The sequence below is a fragment of the Aegilops tauschii genome, chromosome 7 (genome assembly GCF_002575655.3).
Source record: "Aegilops tauschii subsp. strangulata cultivar AL8/78 chromosome 7, Aet v6.0, whole genome shotgun sequence".
NCBI lineage: Eukaryota > Viridiplantae > Streptophyta > Magnoliopsida > Poales > Poaceae > Aegilops > Aegilops tauschii.
The window spans coordinates 261,925,114-261,951,747 of record NC_053041.3 but is presented as its reverse complement, the minus strand read 5'-3'; the positions used below and the strand labels follow the sequence as shown (position 1 = coordinate 261,951,747).

At 44.5% G+C, this 26,634-nt stretch overlaps 2 long non-coding RNA genes across 3 annotated transcripts; both read left to right on the top strand.

Annotated features, from left to right (window-relative positions):
* The first annotated feature begins 8,787 nt into the window (after positions 1-8,787).
* LOC141026397 (uncharacterized) lies at positions 8,788-12,201 on the top strand. Its single transcript, XR_012188478.1, has 2 exons — positions 8,788-9,208; positions 11,935-12,201. It is a non-coding gene; the product is annotated as an uncharacterized lncRNA (long non-coding RNA).
* Positions 12,202-16,230: 4,029 nt separating this feature from the next.
* Positions 16,231-25,629, top strand: LOC141026396 (uncharacterized). Of its 2 annotated transcripts, XR_012188476.1 has the most exons (4): positions 16,231-16,610; positions 17,707-17,775; positions 19,364-22,800; positions 25,012-25,629. It is a non-coding gene; the product is annotated as an uncharacterized lncRNA (long non-coding RNA). The 2 variants fall into 2 exon arrangements; XR_012188477.1 differs by lacking the exon at positions 17,707-17,775.
* Positions 25,630-26,634: the final 1,005 nt, after the last annotated feature.

Below are 26,634 nucleotides of genomic sequence, written 5' to 3'. Positions count from 1 at the left end.
ATGGAAATTAAAAGCATGCACTCATCACCAAGCAAAGTGAATGAACATATATGGGATATAAGAGATAATATCATCCAATCAAGCATTAAAAGTAGCATATGATCAAACACATGATCAAGCAAGTATCTCACACACAGGCATAGAGTATCAACCAAGCACACAAAAAGTTCAACCAAAAGCAAGAGAGACAAAGAAGCAAAACACTCTCTCTCGAAGCCTATGATCTATACATTTCTCCCCCTTTGGCAACAAGTTACCAAAAAGTTCGAAAATGCATAGTGATATGCGTCTCTCAGGCTTGGTCTTCGGGAGGTGGTGTAGAGAGAACTCCAAGGACGAAGGCATCAGTTGATGTAGTTGGAGCTGGTGGAGTGGCTGCTGGAGGTGGCACTGAAGCTGTAGCTGCTGGTGCTGACGATGTAGCTCTAGTATCTGGTACTAGCACTGCAGCAGACCTCTGACTCCTTGGCACTCGCTGAAAAGCATCTGTAGTTGCCTTCCCTTTCCTCTCTTCTGCTTCCTCCTGGAGCTGCTCAACTGTTGTCTGTATCTCAGTGACCTTCAGATCAAGATCATAAAATTTTGTCTCTATGATCCTCTCCAAGCTCTCCTGATTTTGAGCCAGGGTGGCCAAGCCCTTCTCAATCCTCAATGTAGCTTGAATCAGATATCCAAGCTGATCTTGCTTGCTCTTCAGGAACACCTGAGATGCTTCCTCGACACTTGGCATCCTTGCAGCCTTTTCTGCCTTTGCTTTAGCTCTCTTCTCTTGTGCTTGTGCTGATGAAGGTTCACTCTCATTCATGACAACTTCATTATCTTCAAAATCTGGGAGCAAGGGGAAATGCTCTTTGTCCAACAAGTAAGTCCCTGTGCCCATCTTGGAGTTGATGAGCACCTGAATATGTGGAGCATACCCACAAGATCTTTTCTGGTCAGCAGCTGTCCTTTTGATTGTCTCTACAATCAGACTCATGACCTTGAATTTTTGAGGCACATCAAATATTTGCAGCAAGTTGATGGAGTGTTCTCTAATCATCTCGTGATCTCCAGATTTGGGTAACAGAGTATGCCTTAAGATGGTGTTGATAGTGGGTAGACCAGACAACAAATAGTGCACAGATCCAAACTTGTGTGTCTCCAAAGCTTTATCAGGGATCTCTTTGTACATGTTTGCCATGGAGTTGTGGTCTTTCTTCTTATTGGCATACACATCCAAATCATCCTCATGCTCTTCTGGGGCTTTGATCAACTTGCCCCATTCTTCTACAGTTGATTCATACCTTGTACCTTCAGACATCCACACTATCCTCCCATCTGGATAGAAATGAGCAGTGGAATAAAACTGCATGATTAGCTCATCATTCCATTTGGTGAGCTTCTGACCTACAAACTTGTCAACTCCACAAGCTTTGAAGCTGTCTTGTACACCTGGGAAGTGATCTTCATTCTCTTTGATGTATTCCCAATCAACCCATCTCATGTCACAGACAATTGGCTTCTTGTCAAGCAGAATAGTCTCATAGAAGTCTTGTTGTTCTTTGGTGTGGAACCTATAGTCCACAACAGTTCTCCTTTTCACAGCATAAGGATCAGACTATCTCCAAAGTCTCAATCCTGCATCTTTCCTGATGTGCATGTCCTCAGCCACTGGATGAGTCTCATTGTGGTCTGAAATCTTGGGTTTCAGTTTTCTTGGCACTAGGGCTTCATCATCCTCTTCTTCAACTTCAGGCACTGGGGCCTTGTTCTTCTCTTCAGCAGGAATGTTTCTGGTGCTTCTCTTGGGCTTAGAGGGTTTCTGAGTTTGAGATGTTGCTTTGGGAGCAGTCTTGGGCTTTGATGGAGCAACCCTTGACTTGATTGCATCTCCCATAAGCTTATATGACTTGGGTACTGGTGCAACATCCTCTTCCTCTTCTTCTGAATCTCTTACCATAGTTGATTTTCCAAGAACTTTTGCAGATGTGGTTCTTGCCCTCTTCTTCTTCTTGGCATCTCCAACTGCCTCACCATCATCTGATTCTATTGTGAATTTCATGGTTTCTCCTGTTGGAACTTTCCTTGGCTTTGACATTGGGACTCTCTTTGCTGATGCCTTCTTATGCAACCCCGGCTTAGTTGTAGCAGTTGTGCCATACTCTTTCTTTAGCACTTTCTTCCTTGAGGTGGCCTCATCCTCAACAGCCACATAGTCCTCATCCTCAGAATCTGAGGTTTTCTTCTTCCTTGATCTGGTGGCTGCTTTGGGCAAGTTACTTGGTGTGCTCCTGCTGCCCTCATCATAGCTGCTTGAGGGATTAGTGCCCTCACTCAATTGCACTTGCTCTTCAGATCTGTTTTGGCTATAACTTTGATCCTACATCTTGGCAAACACACTGACAGCAAACCCTGTGAATAGATGTAGATGAGGTATAGTGGATGAACATCACAAAGTGCAGAGTTTTTGCAAAACAAATGAGTCAAAAACTTAGTTTCAGTTCTCCACAGAAAGCATTTCGGAGCTACTGATTTGTTAAACTCGGTGATACCGAAGCAACTTTAGGAACCTAAACTAGTGAACTCGGTCAGACCGAGTCACAGTTCGGTGGCACCGAGATTGCTAGGTTTCACAGAGAGTCGAACTCGGTCGCACCGATTTGCAGTTTTCGGTTAGACCAAAAATGCATGTGCAATGACCTAAGCCAAATCGGTGAGACCGATTTCTACAACTCGGTCGGTCCGAGATGAGTTCGGCGGAGACATAACCCTAAATTTTCGAATCAAATCTAACCTAAAGGATGTTTTCTATGGATAGATTATTTTCATACGTGGTAAAGATCATGGAAAAGCAATGTATTACGAATCAGAGTAGGGAAATAGCACAAAGAGTCGAACCCATACCCTAGTTCGACGGGAGTTCGCTACGGCGACAACGGCGGAGCAGAATTCCGTTGACGGCGACGGGAACCAGCGGTGAGAGGTCGCTGGCGGCGAGGAGACGATCCGGAGACCCGAGGAGGCAGAGCAGGACACGCGCGGGCTGGGGAGTTTGAAGAAATTTCCAAAATCTCACCCGTGGGTTTATATATCCCGACCCTGTCGGTGTGACCGAGTGGAAGAACTCGGTGGCACCGAGATGCAGAATCGCAAGCGGTTACTGCAACTCGGTGTGACCGAAAAGTTCAAATCGGTTGCACCGAGATGGAAAACCTAGATCAACTTAGTGAACTCGGTGTGACCGAAGTGGATGACTCGGTCATACCGAAATGCACAAAGAGGTTTTGGAAGTTTAAGTCTATGACGAACCGGGGACTCCGAGTGCTCCTCACACAGAGTGGTTCGAATCTGACTTGATCAAACTTTGTGATGTAGCATGAATAGAGTTTGAGACGAGAAAAGCATAGATAGCTAGAGGGTGTTCTTAGGCATTCTTGTCCATCCATTTGGCAAAATAGAGAAAACCAAACAATCAAAGCAACAAATGGATGTCCTCGAATGAGTAAAGTATGCATCCAACATGCTCACACAATAAAATGGGAAATGAAGTATGTGACGAAGCATGCACAAACACTGTAGCATCTATCAAGCAATTGGCGATGACTAGGTCATCTATATATGAGTATATTGACTTAAGAGTCAAATGAGAACATTTGATCATAGGTCATACTCATCGTTTAAGCACAAGTGGGGTTACCACTTTTACATAACGCATTGTTGTGTTCACACCATTAGAGTTGCTTTAGCTTAATTGGTTAGATTAAATCTCCCCCTAGATGTGATATCCCCCCTAAGAGGGATGAACTAACCTTGGGTTTTGTCGATGGTGACTTCATGTAGGTGTTGAAGACGTGGACGCTCAATGTTGATGTACATCATTCGGAGCAATCCATTTGAGTGAGTTGCACTTTCAATACCTACACGGGTTAGTCCCACAAGGAACAAACAAGGATATCCATAGACATAGAGTGATGTACACACAAGATGATGTCCATGAAAGCATTAGGTTACCTTATCCCTTGTCTTACCAACAAGAGGGTTTGTGACTCCTTGAACTAGTGCAATATGTGGAAGTTGTTTGCACATGTCCTTGCCAAAGGATATGAGTGAAGTATGTTGGCAGAGTCACCCTCAAGAACTCTCTATTTCTTCTTCTTCGGGATCCAAATCATCTTGATGGGAATCCTTGGAGTTGTATTCATACTTGATGTAGTAGTACTTGATGTAGTCTTGGGAACCCACTTGACCAAGGCCTTGGGAGCTTCTTCAAATGCATCAATCTCCTCTTGAAGCTTGTCCTTGCCTTTTTGCTTGTGGTCTTATGGTGGAAGATCATCTTGAGCTTGAGTTCCTAGGAAAGAAGTAGGATCATACTTCTCTTGTTGAGGAACAAACTTCGTCTTGGGGTATTGATCTTCTTCCCACTCAACTCCATTGGCATTGAACTTTCGTTCAAAACCAACACCTTGATTCTTCCGGTGCCTTCCTTGCTTGCGTACAATTTCCTCAAATTGCTTACTTCCGGCAAGGCTCTTATAAACACCTTTATCTATAATTCCCTTCAATAAGCTATTTTCTTGCTCAAGTGGAACTTGACTAAGAGAATCATTAGTGGAATCAAGAGAACTACTAGAAGCAACAACATTGGATTTAGCATGATTCTTGTTACTACTGGATGAAGAATCTTTCTTACTCTTGTTGCTAGATTTTACTTGTGGCATGTAAGTAGACAAGAGTAAATGCTTGGCAATGTAAGAAGAACTTTTATTGCGAAGATCAACATTGATTGCTTTTAAGAACCCATGCTATTGCTCAAGGTTGAGCTTTTCAAAGCGTAGCTTCTCATGAGTCTTTAAAAGTTCTCGATGATCTTCCAAGGTAGTTTCATGAGCTAACTTAAGAGTGTTTAGTTCTTTAGTTAGACGCTCAATCTCCTTCTTATCATCATCATTCGTTTTATCTTGATTAGCATGATTAATAGCAAGTTCATCATAGTTTTCATAACTAGAGTTGTCAACAAGTAAATCATCATCTCCTAGCAAATCATCTTCATCACTATTGAAATCAACATGCTCGGGGTGTGATACCTTTGGGCCTTTAGCCATGAAGCATCTTCCAATTCCTTCATTTGGTGAGTCAAATATGTCGTAGGAGTTGGTTGACACAAGTGCTAGACCGGCAACACCTTCATCTTGAGTATATTCGGAGTCGGAGTGATAACTTCTTTCGGAGTGATGGTCGGAGTCGGAGCCGGATACCCATTCACCAACGTGAGCTTGATGTCTTTGTTTTGTGTAGCTCTTTGATGATTTGTCCTTCCTTTCCGAATCCTTGCTTCTCCAAGAGGTTCTTCATTCATAACGATCATCTCTACTCCTTCTCTCTTGGTGGTGATTCTTATCTTCTACTTCTTCTTTTGGGAGAATCTTCTCTTCTTTTGTAGGGTGCCGTACACTCATTGGAGTAGTGTCCGGGTCTTCCACAATTGTAGCAATTTCGTTCACGACTTGAAGATCTTTTGTCATTGTAGGACCTTGACTTGGAACTTCTTTCCTTGCTTCTACTCTTGTAGAACTTGTTGAAATTCTTCACCATTAGGCTCAATTCTTCATTGAAGGTTTGTTTCTCACTTGATGATGTGGGAGCATCACATGAGGCTTTGTAAGCACCACTTGACTTGTTGTGGAGCTCTTCCTTATCTTTAAGTGACCTCTCATGAGCAACAATTCTTCCAATGACTTCCGTTGGCTTGAGATCTTTGTAATTGGGCATCATTTGGATCAATGTGCACACGGTATCATATTTTCCATCCAAGGCTCTTAGGATATTCTTGATGATGAATCTATCGGTCATCTCTTCACTTCCTAAGCCAGCAATCTCATTTGTGATGAGAGCAAGCCTAGAGTACATTTCAGCGACACCTTCACCATCCTTCATTTTGAACTTGTCAAGTTGACTTTGAAGCACATCCAATTTGGATTCCTTGACGGAGTCGGTACCCTCGTGCATATCAATCAAAGTATCCCAAATTTCCTTTGCATTCTCAAGGCGGCTGATTTTGTTGAATTCTTCGGGGCACAATCCGTTGAAGAGAATATCACAGGCTTGAGCATTGTATTGCATCATCTTCAACTCTTCCGCGGTAGCTTCACGGTTCGGTTCTCTCCCATCAAAGAATTCACCTTGCAAGCCAATACACACAATAGCCCAAATGGCGGGGTTATGTCCAAGAATATGCATTTTCATCTTGTGCTTCCAACTAGCAAAATTAGTACCATCAAAGTAAGGACCTCTACGGTGGTAATTTTCCATGCTAGACGCCATACTCTCCTAGGTTGTGAAACCAAGGCTATGATCACCAAAAGCTATGGAAATCAAGGCAAATGGAGACCGTAGCTCTGATACCACTTCTAGGATCGAAAGTATGTCTAGAGGGGGGTGATTAGACTACTTGACCAAATAAAAATCTAGCCTTTTCCCAATTTTATGTCTTGGCAGATTTTAGCAACTTAGCACTAGTCAAGCAATCAACCTACACATGCAAGTCTAAGAGTATAACAGCGGAATGTAAAACATTGCACATGAAGGTAAAGGAAGGAGTTTGGAGGGAGCAAACGCAATGTAGACACGAAGGTTTTTGGCGTGGTTCCGATAGGTGGTGCTATCGTACATCCACGTTGATGGAGACTTCAACCCATGAAGGGTAACGGTTGCGCGACTCCATGGACGGCTCCACCCACGAAGGGTCCGCGAAGAATCAACCTTGTCTATCCCACCATGGCCATCGCCCATGAAGGACTTGCCTCACTAGGGTAGATCTTCACGAAGTAGGCGATCTCCTTGCCCCTACAAACTCCTTGGTTCAACTCCACAATCTTGACGAAGGCTCCCAAGTGAAACCTAACCAATCTAGGAGACACCACTCTCCAAAAGGTAATAGATGGTGTGTTGATGATGAACTCCTTGCTCTTGTGGTTCAAATGATAGTCTCCCCAACACTCAACTCTCTCTCTCAGATTTGGATTTCGTGGAAAGATGATTTGAGTGGAAAGCAACTTGGAGAAGGCTAGAGATCAAGATTTATGTGGTTAGAATGGAATATCTTGACCTCAACACATGAGTAGGTGGTTCTCTCTCAGAAAATGTATGCTGGAAGTGTAGGCATGTTCTGATGGCTTTTTCCATGAACGAAGAGTGGGTGGATGGGTATATATAGCCTCCACACAAAATCTAACCATTACACACAAATCACCAAACTCGGTGGGACCGAATAATGAAACTCGGTCACACCGATTTAGTTCAAAAAGTGAACGTTGGGATTTTCGGTGGGACCGACATGTCAACTCGGTGGGACCGATTTCATTAGGGTTAGGGCATAACGTAATCTCGGTGTGACCGATTACACAAACTCGGTGGGACCGATTTTGGTAATAAGCTAACCAGAGAGTTGGTTAGGCAAACTCGGTGGGACCGATTCGCTCATCTCGGTGAGACCGAAACATTACGAAGGGGAAACAGAGAGTTTGCATTGCGAACTCGGTGGGACCGATCGCTCATCTCGGTTGGACCGAAACGTTATGAAGGGAAACAGAGAGTTTGCAATCCCATCTAGGTGAGACCGAGATCCCTATCGGTGAGACCGAAGTGACTAGGGTTTGTGGTAGTGGCTATGTCAAGAGAACTCGGTGGCGCCAGATAGAATGTTTCGGTGGGGCCGAGTTTGACTTTTGGTTTGGGACATATGTGGCTATGATAAAGTAGTTGAGGGTTTTTGGAGCATATCACTAAGCATTTTGAGCAAGCAACCCATTAAGCAACACCTCATCCCCTTTTAATAGTATTGGCTTTTCCTATGGACTCAATTTGATCTGGGATCACTAAAAGTAAATGTAGAGTCTTGAGCTTTAGAGCTTGAGCCAATCTTTTGTCCTTAGCATTTTGAGGGGTCCACATTTCTAATCCATGCCATGCCAATCATTGAGCTTTCCTGAAATATTTATCTTGAGATATCATTAGCTCAATGAGCTATATGTTGTTAGGAATTACTGATACGTCTCCAACGTATCTATAATTTTTGATTGTTCCATGCTATATTATATTCTGTTTTGGATGTTTAATGGGCTTTATTATACACATTTATATTATTTTGGGACTAACCTATTAACCAGAGGCCCAGCCCAGAATTGCTGTTTTATGCCTATTTCAGAGTTTCCCAGAAAAAGAATATCAAACGGAGTCCAAACGGAATGAAACCTTCGGGAACGTGATTTTTGGAACAAAAGTGATCCAGAGGACTTGGACCCTACGTCAATGTAACACCCCAGTAGTTCAGCTACACTAATCACACGCTAATGGTGCCATGTCATCGCAATTAATTGCTAAACCTCACTTTGATCCAAACCGGGTTTTAAATCAAAGTCAAAATAATATTTCTTCAAAATGCAAAACAAAAATATTTACAAATTTCCAAATAATCCCCTAATATTGGTAAAAATAATGCCAACTCCTTTTGGTTGCCCAATATGTCCCTAGCAATTAAAACAGAGGATCAACACCACTTATGAGAGCCTTTTAAATTTAAACATAATCCAGATGATTTCAAAATGCCCCTAAACTTTGTGGGTAGATCCAAAACTTTTCAAAGTAATTATGTGACAAGTTTCATGTGCAATAAAAGTCATTTGAAATTAAATAAAATACAAACAGTGTTACAATGATTTTGTTAGAAAAAAATGAAAAGGTTAGTGATGCATTGCACTGTTGGGCTTCAACTCAACACGTACGGCCAGCCCAGCCCGCATGGGGCATCCCCTTCCTCTCGCTACAGTGGAGGCAGGGGGTAACCGTGGCAGCCATCCGCCGGCCGTGGCCACGTGCCGGCCGTCGATGCCCCCTGGCTGCCTACAAGACCGACCCCGCGACCCCAGTCAATCCCTAGCCACTACCCCCTTCTCCCCCCTCGCTCTCCTCCCCGATCTGGAGAGGCACCCGACGGGGTCGACGCCGTCGCCGCGTCGATCCCGTGGCCACCGACCGCCTCTCATCTTCCCGGTGTGACCAGGAGCTCCGTCACGTCGCGCTCGTCCTCGCCAACTACTCCGTTCGCACCTGCAGGCCCCAAGACGATGCCACGGTCAACTTCCTCACCGTCACAGCCGCCGCACCTCGCCGTTGATTCGCTGCTCCGGTCCGTCCCCAACCACTCTCAAGCTCGCCTGCGTCCTCCCTGGTGAGCACCCCGTCGATTTCCCCCCTGATCCCCTGCGAGTCCATCGCGATAGATGCCCCCCAATCGTAAGCCGCCGTGGCTGGGCTCGAGTCCCGGCCACCCCGTGCGCGCCCTGGACTCCCTTGCCGGCACCCGTCCGCGCGCCCGCCTGCTGCCGCAGCTGCTGCTACCCTGCGCCGCCGCGGCCACGCGCCGCTCTGCCTGCTGCTGCTTGCGGCGCTGCCACTGCTGCTGTTGCCGCCCCGCTACGCCAACCCGCGTGCGCGTGCGCTCGCCTACTGCTGATGCTGTCTTGCCGAGCCTGCTGCTATTGATTGCTGCGCTGATGCTCTTGCTTCCTACTGTTGCTCCTCCATTGTTGCTGCTAGCTGCGCTTGCGCCGCTGCTCCTGTACTGCGGCTTACTACTGATGTTGCTTAATCCTACTACTAGACTGTTGCTTGCTACTGCTGCTAATGGCCGTGACTCTGCGCCCATATGAGTTGACCATGGCAACACAGCCGTGGCAGGATGTGTGGCCGGCCATGCTCTAATTTGTAGTACTAATTAGGTAGTAGTACTAATTAGGTTAGCTAGTTTAGTTGTTTACTAATTTATGCTAAATAAAACAATGACATGTGGCCCCATAATTTTATCTATACACTAGTTAGTTTCAGTGACTTGTTGACTAGTCAAAAATTGACTGAGTTGACTGCACTTAAGATTTTAATTTTCGGATTAAAATAATTCCAGAAAATTTCAGAAAATCAATAAATCTTTGAAAAATCGTAGAAAAATAATCGTAGCTCGGATGCAAATGTTTTCTATATGAAAGTTGCTCAGAAAAATCCAACGAATCAGAATACGCGGTCCGTTCATCTGTCACATACCCCTAGCATGTTGAACATGGAACCGTCCCCTCTCTTTCATCTGTCCGAAATTCGCCTACCGCCGGGAAATCATCCCCGGATGTTTCCCCCTTCGTCTGCAACGTGTAGTACCGCGTTAGAGCACGCCTAGCACTACGTATCGTCATGTCATGCTTAGTGATACCTCTGTTTGCTATGTATTTACTATTTCTTCCCCCTCTTCTCTCCGGTAGACCTCGAGTCCGATGCCGCCCCTGTGATCGACTACGTCGACGACGACCCCTACTTGCCAGAGCAACCAGGAAAGCCCCCCCTTTGATCATCCCGATATCGCCCATTCCATTCTCTCATGCTTGCATTAGATTTTGCTATTGTTATTGTTTGCTCCTATTCTAATGCATAGCCTGCTTTTGTAACCTGCTTATTGTTACCTATCTGCTTATCCTAAACTGCTTAGTATAGGTTGGTTAGTGATCCATCAGTGACCCCCACTTGTCCTTGTTGCCCCTGCTTCATCATTGAAGACTCGATAACCGGGATCGAAGACCAGGCCCCGGCACCGCACATCACTTTCCCCTTAGTTGCTCGACACTACTAGGTTACTATCGAGTGCCGTGGGTGAGACATCTACAACATTTCTGATGTTAACCCTATAGTGTAGCTATTCGGTCGTGGTCATCGAGGGTGATTCCACCTTAACCACTTCCGATACGACTCTGTCGTGCAACCCCTCAAGTGTGAACCTCGGGGGTGGTTCCTCTTACGTTCACCTTGATGATTACATCGAGTGGAATTCACCGGGGGTGATTTCCTCGGGTTTTCCCCTTGATGTTTGGACACACGGATACTTGGACTTTACCACTGTTACTTGGAAAGGCGGGTCGACCCTGAGGGGTACCCGCAAGTGATGTGGAGACGGGTTGACCTGGAGGGTGCCCGCGAGATAATTACGAGGCATGGCCAGGCATTCCTAGCCCTTGCCGCAAGTCCTCGAGACGGGGCAACGGGGTCACATCTTTCGTGAGTCTCTGCTTGTTACCGCGTGCTCCTAATCCACTACGATTTGGATATTTGATCCGAGGGGCCTCTGGCATGATAGCACTAAACATCACGTGGGCATAGTATGGGCGTTCTGTGTCGTATGCATCAGCCGAAGCTTAATAGACATCAGCGACTGAGCGGTGCGCACCGGGTTGGACTGGTAAGCACCTGCCTTTTTAAAGGAGGTAGCTAGGTCTGCTCACCGGCCGCGTACGCAACGTGCAGGAGTTCCCCGGGAGATGGCCCATGACCCCTGGGGGCATAGGTTTAGTCCGCGCGTGCTGACCTCTCTATTAAGCCTAGGTTGGGTTGCGGCGTATTGTTTGGCCGAGGCCGGGCATGACCCAGGAAAGTGTGTCCGGCCGGAGTTAATTGAGCGTGGTGGGTAAGTTGGTGCACCCCTGCAGCGAAGAAAACATCTATCGATAGCCTGTCCTACGGTAACAGACACTTGGAGTTGTATCCCGATCGATACAACTGGAACTGGATACTTGATATGAGAAATGGATAGTATGGCTCTGGGATTGCTTTCTCGCAGGGAGTCGAGAAAGGATCTCTGGCCAAGGTTGATAACACTTCTACTACTTTACTTTATGCTACTCTACTCCCTCATGTTGCTGCAAGATGGTGGTTTCCAGAAGATGCTAGTGTTTGATAGGCTAGGCTTTCCCCTTCTCTTCTGGCATTCTGCAGTCCAGTCCACAGATACAACCCTTTTTGTTGATACTGATGCATATGTAGTGTAGATCCTTGCTTGCGAGTACTTTGGATGAGTACTCACGGTTGCTTTGCTCCCCCTTTTCCCCATTTCTTCTTCTTTCCGGTTGATGCAACCAGATGTCGGAGCCCAGGAGGCAGATGCTATCGCCGATGCCTGCTACTACGTGGAGACCGCCGACGACCAGGAGTAGTTAGGAGGCTCCCAGGCAGGAGGCCTTGCCTTTTTGATCGTTGTTGCTTTTGTGCTAGCCTTCTTAAGGCAAACTTGTCCAACTCATGTCTGTACTCGGATATTGTTGCTTCCGCTGACTCTTGTGTATTCGAGCTTATGTATTCGAGCCCTCGAGGCCCCTGGCTTGTAATATAAATCTTGTATTATTTTAATTTGTGTCTAGAGTTGTGTTGTGATATCTTCCTGTGAGTCCTTGATCTTGATCATACACATTTGCGTGTATGATTAGTGTACGATTGAATCGAGGGCGTCACAAGTTGGTAGCAGAGCCAACTGCCTGTAGGTAGCCTCCTTTCCAACTCCTTGGCCGAAGTCAAGTCTAGTCGTCCAAAACTGTTTTACCAACTTGGCTGTGTGACTTATGGGCCCACGTCGCCATTGGGTGGTATTAGGATCTTTTTATTCCTCGTCAATACTCTGGGACTCTGATCTCTCGTCTATTCGGGTTAAAGATTTTACTAACTCTGACTCTAGGATCTCGTAACCACTTCCTCCCAGAGAGCCCCTTCACTACAGATGATCGCTTGCTTCGCCAGAAGATTCTGCAGATACTCCTCGATGTTTCCTGAGACCCTGTGCCCACTGCTTTGCAGTTCCTGACCACCGATAATCCCCGTGAATAACATCCTTGCCGCTTGTACATTCTTCCCCAGTTGTTCCTGTTGTTACAAGATATCCCTAGTACTCTCCGTTATTTCGAGAATCCTTTGTGCCTTCTGCTTTGCAACTTCTTTTGTACTGCGGAAAATTCACTTAACCGGGGTTCGTTCATCCCCAGTTGTTCATATGCTTTCCAAAATACCTGAAAATGCTATCCGATCTTTCAAAAACCTCTGCAGCCTATTGCTCTTGATTCTCCTTGCCTGCTTGCATTATGGTTAATCCCATATGTCTAGTGAATATTCATTTAAATACTTTGTGATTGTCATTCTGATCCTATTGATTCAACATGTGTGCGAATACTCGCAATCATCAATTAATCCTTAGAAATTTTCTTTCCGGCTCAGACATCGCTCCAGTTATGAGCTGGTTCTTGCCCAATCAAGAATTGATCGGTTGTGCCTCTAAGTCCATTCAACCTATCCATCTATGATCAGAGCGTCTGCTTTTGATCCCCAGTTTAGAAATTGCAATCACTTTGTATTTAAGCTTTGAAATTATCCATGTACTTCTATATTCCGATGCCCCTGCATTACTTCTTCTGGTTGAACATTGATACTCACTTCTGATTCTTTATGGTCCGCTAGATCCTTTGGTGGATTATTATCCAGCAGATCCGCATATTTAAAATCCTTGTGAGTCTTCCCCTGATACACAACGCCTTTGGTAAATTGTATCCTCTCCTTTTGTCAACCATGCTCTACCTTCGAGCTTGTGTTTTTTTACTCTTTAAGTTTGTGGTATATGTTCCTAATATGCCCCTATGGGTTGAACCTATGCTTTCCCTAATCCGTGCGAACCCGAGAGTTTTCACGAGTCATACTCTTCTGGTGTTTTGCCAGATATAATTTCAACACTACAACTTCATCGAAAACGAGAAGTGAAGGAAAGGTTATACATTGAAGAAGTGGGAGTCGACCTTGAACTTTGTGTTCATGCCCATGGACACGATGTAGATCTTATCATGGAAGCTTCTCTTAAATTAATTATTCCCCTATCTTATATCTAGGACCTGGTCTTTTGCAATCGTGGTTCCGACCATATTTTCTCCCTGATTCCATTTCTCAGACAAGTTAAAGCACTTGTCTTCTACAGATCGATGCATCTCCGTAACCTCTATTTTGATCTTCCTTCAAGTATTACCCTCTGGTATCTCGAGAATATCACGGGACTACATAACTTCTTATGAGTTCTTCCTCAACTATTATTTCTCGCCGATTCCAATATTCCACGGGTTCTGAGTTATTAGTCACTCAAGAACACCAATGAGTGAATCGATTCCGCACTCTGAATTCAACAACTCTAAGTAATTTTGTTGCTTACGAGTTTATCCTTCAAGTTCTTCCTAGCCTGATTAGCTATATCATTATCGTGCTAAAATTTAACTGTGCTACCTGGTCCTTCTTCCCGGAGCATAATTTTCGATGATGAGCTAAGCTTACATCGATCTTTCTCGTCATATCATTTCACCTTGAACAGCAAGTTTGATTTTGACTTTGTGTCGTACTCGTGGTTTCAATAACCTTTCGCCTCATCATTTCTTTGACTTGATGTCATCGCCGATCGATTACATCTTCATGAAATCTCTCGACAAATGTGCCGTGATCATCATCAACAGTCTGAGCTATTCCAGGGTATCAATCGAATTCATGATGAGAAATACCATCCTTGCCCCTTGATGATTTATGTTATCATCGAAAACATTCTTGCCTCCCCCCAACACAAACTAGTTCATACAATTTTGGAAATACATCATTTTTGACATGTCGATGGATTGCTGCTGAACCCATCGGCCACATCCTCATCTTTTTCCTGGTAAAATTGCATGAGATGTTCTAAAAAATTTCGATGGATCCCTTGAGTATCCAAAGACTGACCTTTACCTGATGACCATGTCAATGCTATCCCGAAGCACAACTGTGGTACTCCGTTCATCAATAAGAACATTGGCGGCGCAATACTAAATGTTTCTTGATCAACTATCCACACACCATTGTATGGGTAACATCACGAGTTTCCCCACCCTTTTCCCTAGTTGGTTAACTACTTGCAGTCCTGTCATGATTATCCCGCTCTGCTTGCTCCTGGGAAGGAGATACACCTAATACTCGTGTATACACCTCTTCCTTTCCATTGTTTTGTTTAACTTTTTTTGTGTGATCTGTATGATATAAGCAGTAATATTTTGTTGCTTAGGTAAACACCTCGATGTACAACTCTGTCAGTAAGACCCTGTTACTATTGTTGATGACATTCCGGTAACCGCCGATGGACGAGAACATTGCCTATTGGTCCGCCTCGTTTCAACGAGCAGGAAAATGGTTCTCTTCATCCCTCGCCCTTGGTACCAACGTTGTTGCCAACATAACTGACAGGCTATCCTCTGACATGCCTTGCTACCATGACCGTGCTATATGTCAGCGTCCTTCCTACTTTTGAACCACATGGTGGGCCCATACCCACAGTTCAACAGGATCGAAACCTGACTCTCCTGTACATCCTTGATTCCGAAGTATCCTTTGCACTTGCCTTCGTATGTAATTCATGAGCCACCGTCCTAGAGATGATCTATTCTGGTATCATACGCAATACTTATTCCATTGCTCTGAACCCCCCATCACACTCTACTTTAGGCATCGAACGATTGCTTACCCATTTGAAACTTTCGTACCCCCCTATAATGTTCTCAAGGTGTTTCATATAATCAACTCGATAGACACTTTATACTTCTTCCCTGAGTTAATCGTCTGATGCTCAGTCTTGTTAAAACCCTTCCTTATAGAGTTTTCCCCTCTCATCCTTTCGTAAGTACGGTGAAGATCCTGAAGGGAGGATGATGACTTCATCAAGATACCCTGATGCAGCGAAATGAAGGCATCAAAGAAAAGGATCAACTTCTTCGATAAGGGCAACCAAGACCGTGAAGACTCGTTAGAATTTCATAACCAACTCTTTCCCCCCTTACTCCACTCTTAAATCTCGGGACGAGATTTCTTGTAGTGGAGGAGATTTGTAACACCCCGGTAGTTCAGCTACAGTAATCACACGCTAATGGTGCCATGTCATCGCAATTAATTGCTAAACCTCACTTTGATACAAACCGAGTTTTAAATCAAAGTCAAAATAATATTTCTTCAAAATGCAAAACAAAAATATTTACAAATTTCCAAATAATCCCCTAGTATTGGTAAAAATAATGCCAACTCCTTTTGGTTGCCCAAAATGTCCCTAGCAATTAAAACAGAGGATCAACACCACTTATGAGAGCGTTCTAAATTTAAACATAATCCAGATGATTTCAAAATGCCCCTAAACTTTGTGGGTAGATCCAAAACTTTTCAAAGTAACTATGTGACAAGTTTCATGTGCAATAAAATTCATTTGAAATTAAATAAAATACAAACAGTGTTACAATGATTTTGTTAGAAAAAAATGAAAAGGTTAGTGATGCATTGCACTATTGGGCTTCAACTCAACACGTACGGCCAGCCCAGCCCGCATGGGGCATCCCCTTCCTCTCGCTACAGTGGAGGCAGGGGGTAAACCGTGCCGGCCGTCGACGCCCCCTGGCTGCCTACAAGACTGACCCCGCGACCCCGGTCAAGCCCTAGCCACTACCCCCTTCTCCCCCTCGCTCTCCTCCCCGATCTGGAGAGGCACCCGACAGGGTCGACGCCGTCGCCGCGTCGATCCCGTGGCCGCCGACCGCCTCTGAACTTCCCGGTGTGACCAGGAGCTCCGTCACGTCGCGCTCGTCCTCGCCAACTACTCCATTCGCACCTGCAGGCTCCAAGACGATGCCACGGTCAACTTCCTCACCGTCACAGCCGCCGCACCTCGCCGTTGATTCGCTGCTCCGGTCCGTCCCCAACCACTCTCAAGCTCGCCTGCGTCCTCCCCGGTGAGCACCCCGTCGATTTCCCCCTGATCCCCTGCGAGTCCATCGCAATAGATGCCCCCCAAACGTAAGCCGCCGTGGCCGGGCTCGAGTCCCGGCCACCCTGTGCGCGCCCTGGATTCCCTTGCCAGCACCCGTTCGCGCGCGCCTGCCTGCGGCCGCAGCTGCTGCTACCCTGTGCCGCCGCGGCCACGCGCTGCTCTGCCTGCTGCTGCTTGCGGCGCTGCCACTGCTGCTGTTGCCGCCCCGCTACACCAACCCGCGTGCGCGTGCGCTCGCCTTCTGTTGATGCTGTCTTGCCGAGCCTGCTGCTATTGATTGCTGCGCTGATGCTCTCGCTTCCTACTACTGCTCCTCCATTGTTGCTGCTAGCTGCGCTTGCGCCGCTGCTCCTGTACTGCGGCTTACTACTGATGTTGCTTAATCCTACTACTAGACTGTTGCTTGCTACTGCTGCTAATGGCCGTGACTCTGCGCCCATGCGAGTTGACCATGGCAACACAGCCGTGGCTGGATGTGTGGCCGGCCATGCTCTAATTTGTAGTACTAATTAGGTAGTAGTACTAATTAGGTTAGCTAGTTTAGTTGTTTACTAATTTATGCTAAATAAAACAATGACATGTGGCCCCATAATTTTATCTAGACACTAGTTAGTTCCAGTGACAATGACATGTGGGCCACATTGTCCTTGTTGATTAGTCAAAAGTTGACTGAGTTGACTGCACTTAAGATTATAATTTTCGGATTAAAACAATTTCAGAAAATCAATAAATCTTTGAAAAATTGTAGAAAAATAATCGTGGCTCGGATGAAAATGTTTTCTATATGAAAGTTGCTCAGAAAAATCCAACGAATCAGAATACGCGGTCCGTTCATCTGTCACATGCACCTAGCATGCTGAACATGGAACCGTCCCCTCTCTTTCATCTGTCCAAAATCCGCCTACCACTGGGAAATCATCCTCGGATGTTTCCCCCTTTGTCTGCAACATGTAGTACCGCGTTAGAGCACGGCTAGCACTACGTATCGTCATGTCATGCTTAGTGATACCTCTATTTGCTATGTATTTACTGTTTCTTCCCCCTCTTCTCTCCGGTAGACCTCGAGACCGATGCCGCCCCTGTGATCGACTACGTCGACGATGACCCCTACTTGCCAAAGCAACCAGGCAAGCCCCCCTTTGATCATCCCGATATCGCCCATTCCATTCTCTCATGCTTGCATTAGATTTTGCTATTGTTATTGTTTGCTCCTATTCTGATGCATAGCCTGCTTTTGTAACCTGCTTATTGTTACCTACCTGCTTATCCTAAACTGCTTAGTATAGGTTGGTTAGTGATCCATCAGTGACCCCCACCTTGTCCTTGTTGCCCCTGCTTCATCATTGAAGACCCGATCAACGGGATCGAAGACCAGGCCCCGGCACCGCACATCACTTTCCCCTTAGTTGCTCGACACTACTGGGTTACTATCGAGTGCCGAGGGTGAGACCTCTATAGCACTTCTGATGTTAACCCTGTAGTGTAGCTATTCGGTCGTGGTCATCGAGGGTGATTCCGCCTTAACCACTTCCGATACGACTCTATCGTGCAACCCCTCAAGTGTGAACCTCGGGGGTGGTTCCTCTTACGTTCACCTTGATGATTACATCGAGTGGAATTCACCGGGGGTGATTTCCTCGGGTTTTCCCCTTGATGTTTGGACACACGGATACTTGGACTTTACCACTGCTACTTGGAAAGGTGGGTCGACCCTGAGGGGTACCCGCGAGTGATGTGGAGACGGGTTGACCTGGAGGGTGCCCGTGAGATAATTACGAGGCGTGGCCGGGCATTCCTAGCCCTTGCCGCAAGTCCTCGAGACGGGGCAACGGGGTCACATCTTTCGTGAGTCTCTGCTTGTTACCGCGTGCTCCTAATCCACTATGATTTGGATATTTGATCCGAGGGGCCTCTGGCCTGATAGCACTAACCATCACGTGGGCATAGTATGGGCGTTCTGCGTCGTATGCATCAGCCGAAGCTTAATAGACGTCAGCGACTGAGCGGCGCGCGCCGGGTTGGACTGGTAAGCACCTGCCTTTTTAAAGGAGGTAGCTAGGTCTGCTCACCGGCCGCGTACGCAACGTGCAGGAGTTCCCGGGGAGATGGCCCATGACCCCTGGGGGCATAGGTTTAGTCCGGCGTGCTGACCTCTCTATTAAGCCTAAGTCGGGTTGCGACGTATTGTTTGGCCGAGGCCGGGCATGACCTAGGAAAGTGTGTCCTGCCGGAGTTAATCGAGCGTGGTGGGTAAGTTGGTGCACCCCTGCAGGGAAGAAAACATCTATCGATAGCCTGTCCTACGGCAACAGACACTTGGAGTTGTATCTCGATCGATACAACCAGAACTGGATACTTGAGATGAGAAATGGATATGAGAAATGGATAGTATGGCTCTGGGATTGCTTTCTCGCAGGGAGTCGAGAAAGGATCTCTGGCCGAGGTTGATAACACTTCTACTAGTTTACTTTATGCTACTCTACTCCCTCATGTTGCTGCAAGATGGTGGATTCCAGAAGATGCTAGTCTTCGATAGGCTAGGCTTTCCCCTTCTCTTCTGGCATTCTGCAGTCCAGTCCAAAGATACAACCCTTTTTGTTGATACTGATGCATATGTAGTGTAGATCCTTGCTTGCGAGTACTTTGGATGAGTACTCACGGTTGCTTTGCTCCCCCTTTTCCCCATTTCTTCTTCTTTCCGGTTGATGCAACCAGATGTCGGAGCCCAGGAGCCAGATGCTATCGCCGATGCCTGCTACTACGTGGAGACCGCCGACGACCAGGAGTAGTTAGGAGGCTCCCAGGCAGGAGGCCTTGCCTTTTCGATCATTGTTGCAGTTGTGCTAGCCTTCTTAAGGCAAACTTGTCTAACTCATGTCTGTACTCAGATATTGTTGCTTCCGCTGACTCTTGTGTATTCGAGCTTATGTATTCGAGCCCTCGAGGCCCCTGGCTTGTAATATAAAGCTTGTATTATTTTAATTTGTGTCTAGAGTTGTGTTGTGATATCTCCCCGTGAGTCCTTGATCTTGATCGTACACATTTGCGTGATTAGTGTACGATTGAATCGAGGGTGTCACAGTCAAGAAACCAATCAGGAGTGCACGAGGTAGGGGGCGCGCCTACCCCCCTGGGCGCGCCCTCCACCCTCGTGGGGCCCATGTTGCTCCACCGACGTACTTCTTCCTCCTATATATACCTACGTACCCCCAAACTATCAGATACGGAGCCAAAAACCTAATTCCACCGCCGCAACCTTCTGTACCCGAGAGATCCCATCTTGGGGCCTTTTCCGGAGCTCCGCCGGAGGGGGCATTAATCACGGAGGGCTTCTACATCAACACCATAGCCTCTCTGATGATGTGTGAGTAGTTTACCTCAGACCTTCGGGTCCATAGTTATTAGCTCGATGGCTTCTTCTCTCTTTTTGGATCTCAATACAAAGTTCTCCATGATTCTCATGGAGATCTATTCGATGTAATCTTCTTTTGGGGTGTGTTTGTTGAGACCGGTGAATTGTGGGTTTATGATCAAGTTTATCTATGAACAATATTTGAATCTTCTTTGAATTCTTTTATGTATGATTGGTTATCTTTGCAAGTCTCTTTGAATTATCAGTTTTGTTTGGCCTAGTAGATTGATCTTTCTTGCAATGGGAGAAGTGCTTAGCTTTGGGTTCAATCTTGCGGTGTCCTTTCCCAGTGACAGCGGGGGCAGCAAGGCACGTATTGTATTGTTGCCATCGAGGATAACAAGATGGGGTTTATATCATATTGCATGAGTTTATCCCTCTACATCATGTCATCTTACTTAAAGCGTTACTCTGTTCTTTTGAACTTAATACTCTAGATGCATGCTGGATAGCGGTCGATGTGTGGAGTAATAGTAGTAGATGCAGGCAGGAGTCGGTCTACTTGTCGCGAACGTGATGCCTATATACATGATCATACCTAGATATTCTCATAACTATGGTCAATTCTGTCAATTGCTCAACAGTAATTTTTCACCCACTGTAATACTTATGCTCTCGAGAGAAGCCACTAGTGAAACCTATGGCCCCCGGGTCTATTTTCCATCATATTCATCTTCCAACACTTAGCTATTTTTACTGCCTTCTATTTTACATTGCATCTCTATTATAAAAATACCAAAAATATTATCTTATCATATCTATCAGATCTCACTTTCGTAAGTGACCGTGAAGGGATTGACAACCCCTTTATTGCGTTGGTTGCGAGGATCTTATTTCTTTGTGTAGGTGCGAGGGACTCGTGCGTGGCTTCCTACTGGATTGATACCTTGGTTCTAAAAAACTGAGGGAAATACTTACGCTGCTTTACTACATCACCCTTTCCTCTTCAAGGAAAAACCAACGCAGTGCTCAAGAGGTAGCAAGAAGGATTTCTGGCGCCGTTGCCGGGGAGTCTACGCAAAAGTCAACATACCAAGTACCCATCACAAACCCTTATCTCCCGCATTACATTATTTGCCATTTGCCTCTCGTTTTCCTCTCCCCCACTTCACCCTTGCCGTTTTATTCGCCCTCTCTTTTCGTTCGCCTCTTTTTCGCTTGCTTGTCGTTATGGCTAGTCCTCTATCTTCTCCGTTGTCTCCCGAGAATGTAGTTCTTAATTTTAAGCAAAGGGAGGGAGAAAATCTAAAAGACGCTTGGTATAGAATTTGCAATGCTCAAAATAGATCTACCAGGAAGCATTCTACTTCCGTTCTTCTCCGCAACCTTTATGTAGGCGCTACTCCTTGGTACAGATATATCCTTGATACCATTACCGGAGGGAATTTCTTGGGTAGCCATACTTTTGATTCTTATAATGCTATGATAGATTTGTTTGGCTCACCACCTCTTTTGGTTAATGGAACTATGTTAACTTTGGAGCATGTAATGCAAAGACTTGAAATTATTGAAAATAAAGTTGCTACCGTAGAGTTAATTGAAAATTTGGATAAAAAGATCCACAACCAAATTACCCAATATGGATCTAAAGTAGGAGTCACTTTGAAAAATATTAAGAAGAAGGAACCCATAGTTAATGAAAGAATAAATCAGGATTCCACTAGAATCGATAAACTTGAGGGTATCATTATCAACTTGGGGACTGCTTTCTCTTCCGTAAAAAATACTCCAAGTCCTCCAACTAAAATTGCCAAGCTTATTTATGTTCCTAAAAATAAAGGTGAATCCTCTAGCAAGGAGACAGCGGACTCGAATCTATAAGTATTCATCCCAATCTTTTTGCTATCATTAAGGAACCATTTGCTACAAATGATTTTTTCGATTTGTGCCTAGAAGTTTGATAATTAATAAAGAAAAAGAAACTCCTAAGGGTAATAGGTGTTTTATTGAAAAATTACCTACCAAAGATGGCAATAGCTAAATCTATCCTTGCTATTATGCCTAGCTAGGGGCGTTAAACGATAGCGCTTGTTGGGAGGCAACCCAATTTTATTTTTATTTTTTTTCTTTTTGCTTCTGTTTAGGAATAAATATTTGATCTAGCCTCTTTTTAGATTTGTTTTTATGTTTTAGTTAGTGTTTGTGCCAAGTTTAACTTATAGGATCTTCTTGGAGGATAGTTATTTGATCTTGCTGAAAATTCCAGAAACTTTCTGTTCACGAAAACAATTGTTAAATATCACCAGAACGTGATAAAATATTGATTCCAATTGCAGAATATCAATAAACAAATTGTATAGGTCGTCCTATTTTGGTTGATGTTTTGGAGTTCCAGAAGTTTGCGTTAGTTACAGGACTGTTCTGTTTTTGACAGATTCTGTTTTTCGTGTGTTGTTTGCTTATTTTGATGAATCTATGGCTAGTAAAATAGTTTATAAACCATAGAGAAGTTGTAATACAGTAGGTTTAACACCAATATAAATAAAGAATGAGTTCATTACAGTACCTTGAAGTGGTGTTTTGTTTTCTTTCGCTAACGGAGCTCACGAGATTTTCTGCTGAGTTTTGTGTTGTGAAGTTTTCAAGTTTTGGGTGAAAGATTTGATGGATTATGGAACAAGGAGTGGCAAGATCCTAAGCTCGGGGATGCCCATGGCACCCCAAGATAATATAAGGACACCAAAAAGCCAAAGCTTGGGGATGCCCCGGAAGGCATCCCTTCTTTCGTCTACTTCCATCGGTAACTTTACTTGGAGCTATATTTTTATTCACCACATGATATGTGTTTTGCTTGGAGCGTCTTGTATTATTTGAGTCTTTGTTTTTTTAGTTTACCACAATCATCCTTGCTGTACACACCTTTTGAGAGAGACACACACAAATCGGAATTTATTAGAATACTCTATGTGCTTCACTTATATCTTTTGAGCTATATAGTTTTTGCTCTAGTGCTTCACTTATATCTTTTAGAGCACGACGGTGGTTGTATTTTATAGAAATTATTGATCTCTCATGCTTCACTTATATTATGTTGAGAGTCTTAAAACAGCATGGCAATTTGCTTTAATTATAATATCATGAGAAATTTGGTGCTTCATAATTGTTTTGAGATATAAAGGTGGTAATATCATAGTTGTGCTAGTTGAGTAATTGTGGAATTGAAAAATACTTTTGTTGGAGTTTGTGATTCCCGTAGCATGCACGTATGGTGAACCGTTATGTAACGAAGTCGGAGCATGAGGTATTTATTGATTGTCATCCCTTGTGTGGCAGTCGGGATCGCGCGATGGTTAACTCCTACCAACCCTTCCCCTAGGAGCATGCACAGTAGTACTTTGCTTCGAGGGCTAATAAATTTTTGCAATAAGTATATGTGTTCTTTATGACTAATGTGAGTCCATGGATTATACGCACACTTACCTTTCCGCAATTTTCTAGCCTCTTCGGTACCGTGCATTGCCCTTTCTCACCTTGAGAGTTGGTGCAAACTTCGCCGGTGCATCCAAACCCTGTGATATGATACGCTCTAGCACACATAAACCTCCTTATATATTCCTCAAAACAGCCACCATACCTACCTATTATGGCATTTCCATAGCCATTCCGAGATATATTGCCATGCAACTTTCCACCGTTTCGTTTATCATGACACGCTCCATCATTGTCATATTGCTTTGCATGATCATGTAGTTGACATTGTATTTGTGGCAAAGCCACCATTCATAATTCTTTCATACATGTCGCTCTTGATTCATTGCATATCCCGGTACATCGCCGGAGGCATCCACATAGAGTCATATTTTGTTCTAAGTATTGAGTTATAATTCATGAGTTGTAAGTAAATAAAAGTGTGATGATCATCATTATTAGAGCATTGTCCCAAGTGAGGAAAGGATGATGGAGACTATGATTCCCCCACAAGTCGGGATGAGACTCCGGACTAAAAAAAAGAGACCATAAAAAAGAGAAAAGGCCCCAAAAAAAGAGAGAAAAAGAGAGAAGGGACAATGTTACTATCCTTTTACCACACTTGTGCTTCAAAGTAGCACCGTGATCTTCATGATAGAGAGTCTCTCATTTTGTCACTTTCATATACTAGTGGGAAATTTCATTATAGAACTTGGCTTGTGTATCCAATGATGGGCTTCCTCAAATGACTGAGGTCTTCGTGAGCAAGCAAGTTGGATGCACACCCACTTAGTTTCTTTTATTTGAGCTTTCATACGCTTATAGCTCTAAGTGCATCCGTTGCATGGCAATCCCTACTCCTTGCATTGACATCAATTGATGGGCATCTCCAAAGCCCGTTGATTAGCCTCGTTGATGTGAGACTTTCTCCTTTTTTTGTCTTCCCACATAACCCCTATCATTATACCTTATTCCACCATAGTGCTATATCCATGGCTTGCGCTCATGTATTGCGTAAGAGTTGAAAAGGCTGAAGCGTGTTAAAAAGTATGAACCAATTGCTTGGCTAAAACTGGGGTTGTACATGATATGAATATTTTGTGTGGGGAAGATGGAGCATAGCCAGACTATATGATTTTATAGGGATAACTTGCTTTGGCTATATTATTTTGATAGGACATAATTGCTTGGTTAGCATGCTTGAAGTATTATTGTTTTTATGTCAACATTAAACTTTTATCTTGAATCATATCAAATCTGAACATTCGTGCCACAATAAGAAGAACTACATTGAAATTATGCTAAGTAGCATTCCACATCAAAAATTCTGTTTTTATCATTTACCTACTCGAGGACGAGCAGGAATTAAGCTTGGGGATGCTTGATACGTCTCCAACGTATCTATAATTTTTGATTGTTCCATGCTATATTATATTCTGTTTTGGATGTTTAATGGGCTTTATTATACACCTTTATATTATTTTGGGACTAACCTATTAATCGGAGGCCCAGCTCAGAATTGCTGTTTTTTTGCCTATTTCAGAGTTTCGCAGAAAAATAATATCAAACGGAGTCCAAACGGAATGAAACCTTCAGGAACGTGATTTTTGGAACAAACGTGATCCAGAGGACTTGGACCCTACGTCAAGAAAGCAATCAGGAGGGCACGAGGTAGGGGGGCGCGCCTACCCCCCGGGCACACCCTCCACCCTCATGGGGCCCATGTTGCTCCACCGACGTACTTCTTCCTCCTATATATACCTACGTACCCCCAAACTACCAGATACGGAGCCAAAAACCTAATTCCACCGCCGCAACCTTCTGTACCCGAGAGATCCCATCTTGGGGCCTTTTCCGGAGCTCCGCCGGAGGGGGCATTGATCACGGAGGGCTTCTACATCAACACCATAGCCTCTCCGATGATGTGTGAGTAGTTTACCTCAGACCTTCGGGTCCATATTTATTAGCTAGATGTCTTCTTCTCTCTCTTTGGATCTCAATACAAAGTTCTCCATGATTCTCATGGAGATCTATTCGATGTAATCTTCTTTTGCGGTGTGTTTGTTGAGAACGATGAATTGTGGGTTTATGATCAAGTTTATCTATGAACAATATTTGAATCTTGTCTGAATTCTTTTATGTATGATTGGTTATCTCTGCAAGTCTCTTCGAATTATCAGTTTGGTTTGTCCTACTAGATTGATCTTTCTTGCAATGGGAGAAGTGCTTAGCTTGGAGTTCAATCTTGCGGTGTCCTTTCCCATTGACAGCAGGGGCAGCAAGGCACGTATTGTATTGTTGCCATCGAGGATAACAAGATGGGGTTTATATCATATTGCATGAGTTTATCCCTCTACATCATGTCATCTTACTTAAAGCGTGCAGTAATTTGTTCACCCACCGTAATACTTATGCTCTCGAGAGAAGCCACTAGTGAAACCTATGGCCCCCGGGTCTATTTTCCATCATATTCATCTTCCAACACTTAGCTATTTTTACTGCCTTCTATTTTACATTGCATCTCTATTATAAAAATACCAAAAATATTATCTTATCATATCTATCAGATCTCACTTTCGTAAGTGACCATGAAGGGATTGACAACCCCTTTATTGTGTTGGTTGCGAGGATCTTATTTGTTTGTGTAGGTGCGACGGACTCATGCGTGGCCTCCTACTGGATTGATACCTTGGTTCTCAAAAACTGAGGGAAATACTTACGCTGCTTTACTGCATCACCCTTTCCTCTTCAAGGGAAACCAACGCAGTGCTCAAGAGGTAGCAATTACCAAAACCACCCAGGGATAGTCGCACTTTCACACTCTGACTTTGTTCACTTGGACCCCACTTAACAGTACGGTGGTTCCTATGACTCAACAAAGAAGAAAAGGAAACTAGGGAACAACTATGTCTTCGTACTCCATAGTCTTCACGCGATGTCTTCTCATGTCATAATCTTCAGTTTGAATATCTTCACAGACCACCATTGTCTTCAATGTCTTCACACAATTTTAGGGGTCATCTCTGGTAGGTAAACCGAATCAATAAGGGACTACTACCTGTGTTATCCTACAATTCTCACAAACACATTAGTCCCTCAACCAAGTTTGTCGTCAATACTCCAAACCCAACTAGGGGTGGCACTAGATGCACTTACACCGAAATGC